This window comes from Nerophis ophidion, linkage group LG11, assembly GCF_033978795.1.
Source record: "Nerophis ophidion isolate RoL-2023_Sa linkage group LG11, RoL_Noph_v1.0, whole genome shotgun sequence".
Lineage (NCBI taxonomy): Eukaryota > Metazoa > Chordata > Actinopteri > Syngnathiformes > Syngnathidae > Nerophis > Nerophis ophidion.
The window spans coordinates 43,363,325-43,369,831 of record NC_084621.1 but is presented as its reverse complement, the minus strand read 5'-3'; positions in this window follow the sequence as shown (position 1 = coordinate 43,369,831).

Below are 6,507 nucleotides of genomic sequence, written 5' to 3'. Positions count from 1 at the left end.
GTCGATGTGGGTGGATTTTATTTTTGAAATGTTAATTATTGTAGCAATATGGCTGTTAAAGTTAAGGATTTCTGATCGTTTGGGAGGGCACCGTAGTGACTTTTGTGTGTGTGTAAAGCAGCGCATACAACACAGTTCTGTTTGTTTTTAAATAGAAAGTATATCTATCATCCCTTGTTATGTTTGTTTGGTATGCAGTACTGTATAGCACTTTATATTGTGTTCAAAGTGTAAAAAACCTTCACTAAAATGTGGATTTTTGCTGAGGGTGGAACCCATTATTCATATTTACATTGTTTCCCTATGGGGAACTCTGCTTCACTTTAGGATCATTTTCCATTTACGAACCTTGTTCAAGAACCAATTAAGTCTTGTAAATCGAGGTTCCACCATATACTACCACATTATATTTATGTTTCTATAGATATTATCATACTACAGTTGTCCATTCCAAGGTTTGTTGCTGTTATTTGGTTGCGGACATGACCACGATGTATGGTTTTTCGCAAAGTAGGAATAATTAACTATGAATCAAATATTTTCATAGCTTGTGCGTAAAAAAACTTGTTACGGCCTGAATACGTTTTTTCAACATTATAAAAAAATTAATAAATGAATAAATAAAACAATTTTGTCACATAATCCAATATAGCACACACGTCAAAATCAAGGCCTGGGGTCCAGATCGTTTTTATGTGGCCCACGAAAGACTGGAAATATATTTTGTCAAAAAAAACCTTCATCTTTGTTGCTAAATGGATTTGTTCTTTCAATTTTTTTTTATTTTCTTGTAAAATTAAATATTACATAATCAACCAAAAACATCATATTAACACACATTCCAAACATTTTGTAAAAACGTCAGCATTCATCAATCACACTTGCGAGAGCAATAATCCGTTCAGGAGTGAGTATATTCGTTCGGCCATAGTGTTCAATGAAGAAGTTTGAACTACAAAATTTGCAGGCAGCATACCTTTTCCCCTTTTAAGCTGTTCTAGATGAACTTAATTTTTTTCCCCCAATCATTTTGGAACATGCAAGCGTACTTTCTTCCTCATTGTCGCCATGTCTCTTCTTCGTTCTTCTGCTGCGTCTCTGTTATGTTTTTGGACATTACTACTTGCCGTAATTTTGGACCAATGAATGATGGGAATCCAGATGTTGTGTGTCAGTGTATTAACGTGCCGGCTGGAATAAACACACGCTGAGAAATAGCTCCGTGCCTGCCTACTTTATGGGTTACAGAAAAACCTATGGATAACGGAGACATATATAATAGTCTCCTTTTTAGGTGAGAGAGGACGCTAAAGGCAGTGCCTTTAAAGGACTACTGAAACCCACTACTACCGACCACGCAGTCTGATATATATATCAATGATGGAATATTAACATTGCAACACATGCCAAAACTGCCTTTTTAGTTTACTAAATTGCAATTTTCAATTTCCCGTGAAGTGTCGTGTTGAAAACGTTGCGGTATGATGACGCGTGCGTTTGATGTCACCGGTTGTAGCGGACATTATTTTCCAGCCCGATCCAAGCTATAAGTAGTCTGCTTTAATCGCATAATTACACAGTATTCTGGACATCGGTGTTGCTGAATCTTTTGCAATGTGTTCAATTAATAATGGAGACGTCAAAGTAGAAAGATGGAGGTGGGAAGCTTTTAGCCTTAAGCCACAAAAACAAAGCCGGTGTTTCCTTGTTTAAAATTCCCGTAGATGAAGCTTTACTATGGATCAGAGCAGTCAAGCGAACATGTATCCCGACCACATGTCAACCGGCAGTTTTCGGTGAGAAAGTTGTGGTAATAGGTCGCCTCTTACCAGAGACATCAGCGGAGCTTCCGTCCTGCTGCAGCTGTCGTGACTTCCCTCAGAGACTCTGGCGTCAACACACCCGTGACCACACCCCTCCGACTTTCAGGTACTATTTAATCCCACTAAAACACTAGCAACAAAATAGCAGATAAGGGATTATCCAGAATTATCCTAGTAAATGTGTCTAAAAACATCTGAATCGCTCCCACTGCAATTGCCTTTTCTTTTTTCTTTTTTTTTCTAGTCCTTCACTCTAAATTTCCTCATCCACGAATCTTTCATCCTTGCTCAAATTAATGGGGAAATTGTCGCTTTCTCGGTCCGAATAGCTCTAGCTGCTGCTGGCTATGATTGTAAACAATGTGAGGATGTGAGGAGCCCTACAATCCGTGACGTCACGCGCACATCGTCTGCGACTTCTGGTACAGGCAAGGTTTTTTTTTTATTAGCGACAAAAGTTGCAAACTTTATTGTCGATGTTCTCTACTAAATCCTTTCAGCAAAAATATGGCAATATCGCAAAATGATCAAGTATGACACATAGAATGGACCTGCTATCCCCGTTTGAATAAGAAAATCTCATTTCAGTAGGCCTTTAAGGCACGCCCCAAATATTGTTGTCCGGGTGAATATCGGGAGAAGTTCGGGAGTTTTACAGGAGGGGCACTGAAATTCGTGAGTCTCCCGGGAAAATCGGGAGGGTTGGCAAGTATGTTACAAGACACGGTGAACCGTTTGAGACGCATAATAGATTTAGCCCTTGAGCTAGTCCTACACCCCAGTCTACTGGGCAGCACACCTTAGTCATAGGGGACTCCATCACCTGAAACATACAGCTCAGTAAACCAGCCATAATTAACTGTATTCCCGGGGCCAGAGCACCTGACATTGAAGCTAGTTTTAGAGAGCTGACTCTCAACCGGCCTAATAAACACGTACGACAGGCTAATCGCGCCACAAGCGACCCGAACCAACACGCCAGCTCCAAAGACACAAGGATGAGACAGTCAGAGATTACAAAGAGGAACATAGCTTGGATTTGTAATCTTGCTAGAAATATATCCCTGCATTAAGTACTTGTCTCTGGCCGCCTGCCTGGGAGAGGCAAGGATGAGAATAGCAGATTAGGGTCGCTTAACAAGTGGCTCGCTAGTTTTTTTTAGAGAACAGGGACTAACGTTTATTGATAATTGGCCCTCTTTCTGGGGCAAATCGGGCTTACTAACCAGTAGATGTGTGGACTCGAGTCACATGACTTGGACTCGAGTCAGACTCGAGTCATGAATTTGATGACTTTAGACTCGACTTGACAAAATGTAAAAAGACTTGCAACTCGACTTAGACTTTAACATCCATGATTGTGACTTGACTTGGACTTGAGCCTTTTGACTTGACATGACTTGCTACTTTCCCCAAAACCCAATGATTAAAAAGTTATTCAGGAGCGCTCAGTATCTGTCTGTGTCTGTCAACATGTGTGCGATGACAGCCTGTGCGCTACCTGTCAGTACAACAGTCAATCAAATTACATCCACGTTATTTTCGTCACACATTCAGCCAATCAAATTGCAGGAAAACCAACGAAAAAGCTCTCAAACAACACGCCAGTGAGGAAAAGTTATGCCAAAAATTGTTTTGTTCGGGTATAAAAACTATGACTTGGTCAACAAAAAACAAATTGCCGTATGCAAAGCCTGCGGTTCGTTCGAAGATTACAGACAGAGACGCAACAACTTCCAACTTCGTTCGACATTTGAAGTTGCACAAAGAAGGGTAAGTTTTGAATGTAAGCTAACGTTTATTGGGTGAGTAACGTAAGTTTTATTTGCTGTGTAGTTAAATCAGTGAGGCTGCAAACTCACTGCTAACGTTATAACCATAGACATCTTATAAGTAGACGCAGCATCGAGTGCTACTGCCTATTGCCTCTGACGTGACGCGGGGCCGCCATCTTGGAGTGGTGATCCGCTCCACTCAGGGCAATTCATTTGGCAGGAGCAATGAACTGTCAGCACATTTAATTCATATTACCTCACTGAATACCACTTATATTTACGCGCTTTTTTGTCATACATGTAACTATGATAAAGGACACATTTTTCGGCGTGTTCATAGTTTGCTTAAAAATAATAGAATATTCTTATATGCTATAAATAACCAGACGTCCAAGATCAAAACTGGGAATATAATCCCAGAGAAGGGGAAAAAACGGTCAGTTATTTCTAAATTGAAGAAACAATATGATTAGGTTATACGTACATGCATATATCCTACATAAACAATGTATGAATACATTAGATATCTGTATATCTTATAGACTGTATTTCTGTTGCTGCAACAGCAGAGAGTTTATTCTGTCTTGACACTTTGTATTAATATTTTCTATTACATTCTTCCCTTAAATGATCATGTTTACAGTGATTGTTTTAAATGTATTTTTCATGTATGTTGCTTAGGATAAAAGTGTCTGCCTACTAAAACATAAACGTATATAAACACTCGAAAGTCTTTATATCAGCTAAAAGCACCAATCTGTTTCACTGGATTCAGAATAACAGCAAATTCTGTTTTACCCAACAAAGTTAGTATTTGAATATTGTTACTAGAAGACTTATCCTGATTACAGTTATACTGTTAAGGAAGTATTGTCTTATACTTTGCCTGAAATGAGAATGCATCATAATCAGTGGCGGCTGGTTAATTTTCCATAGGGCCGTGAATTCTAAAAAGTATAACTCTGTTCCTTGTTATTTTCATGTATTTGTTATGTTTTTTATGTGTACACACACATAAACACACATACAGTATGAGATGAGATCAATGAGATAAGGTAAGAACAGGATCTAAACTGCTGTGGAACTAGTTCCAATGCTATATGCCATGGAAATACAATGTTAACACATTTGTGCAAATAAGTACAGTTGTACTTGTTTTTTCAAATGTGTTCATTCTATAAAGAAATGAGTTAAATGTTTAAAATAACTGGTTAATAGTACTATTATGAAGTGCAATGTCGCACATTTGTTTTTATTATACTGTAAATACATACTGCGTTTTAAAAGCATACACAATCTGTGTAAATGTATTAGTCTGTGGTTAAAAGGACTTGAAATGACTCGAAACTCAAAATGCAGGACTTGGGACTTGACTTGAGACTTGCCTGTCTTGACTTGGGACTTGACTCGGGACTTGCCTGTCTTCACTTGGGACTTGACTCGAGGTCAAAGACTTGAGACTTACTTGTGACTTGCAAAACAATGACTTGGTCCCACCTCTGCTAACCAGGGAAGCGGCATCACTCTCTCCAGAAATATAGACCACTATTTGAGTCCAGCTTGACTAACAACACTCGGGCAAGCTCGGACACAAGCAATTACAGTGTCTGTTAGTCCGGGTGAGCTCGAACTAACCAGCGCCAGGCTGGAATATTCCTGCACACATAGCATTTTTTGTAGAATAATACATAATTCACAATGTTTTTTCTGTAGTGACTGTGCCAAAGGTGAACAGGCATTCTACTGAGGTGGAAAATGATGACGCGTAAAGTCATCCTCGTCCGGAAAGAAGGATGGCTGGATCAAAAGAGATGTGGGAGACGCTTTGCTGAACCAAAAGTTGCTTTATTACAAGCGAGCGTAATTATACAGGGCTGCAGTCCCCAGAGGAGCCAAGGTAAAAAAAATGACGGACTACTAAACTGGAGAAGCCAAACCACCAGTCTTATATTCCTACCTCCGGTCCGTGTGCGTGTGCTGGGTCAGGAGAGCACCACCTGATCATAAAAAGATATGTGCGTGTGTAAGTGTCTGGAAAACAACTGCTTTAAGTCATAACTTAAATGCTGGCGATGAGCTAGACAGGTAGTCTCCTCTCAAGGATATGGTAATCACTTTTGGATTCCGAAGTCCCAATTAGGGCCTCTTTCCTACCAGAAGTGATCCAATCCACCTGCTAATATCAAATTAAATTATTATTAAATTATTATTGTGTGCTCAAACTGAAATACCACTGTTTACCTAAACTTGAAGCTTTGCTTTCTAAAAGATGAATAGGAACATTTACCATATGTACAACATCCATCCATCCATCCGTGTTCTACCACTTATTCCCTTTGGGGTCACGGGGGGCGCTGGTGGCTATCTCAGCTACAATCGGGCGGAAGGCGGGGTACACCCTGGACAAGTCGCCACCTCATCGCAGGGCCATATGTAGAACAATTCACTTCAATTTATTGCGAACTATGGATGCTGATGCGTCATCCGTGTTGCTGCTACTTGAGCTTGGCGCTGCTTTCAATACCATTGATCATAACATTCCATTAGCACATATCTAAACACACATCAGTGTGTCAGACTTAGCCTTTTCTTGGTTTAACTCCTATTTTACTGACAGGATGTAGTGCGTCTACCAAAACAATGTGACTTTGCAGTATGATCCACAGGGTTCGGTTCTTGGCCTTGAACTCTTCAGCATCTATATGCTGCCGCTAGGTGACATCATAAACAAACACGGTGTTAGCTTTCACTGTGATGCTGATGACACCCAACTCTACATGCCCCTAAAGCCGACCAACACGCCAGATTGTAGTCATTCGGAGGCGTGTCTAAATGTAATCAACCAATGGATGTAAAGCAACTTTTTGCATCTCAACGCTAAGAAAACGGAAATGTTGATTATCAGTCCT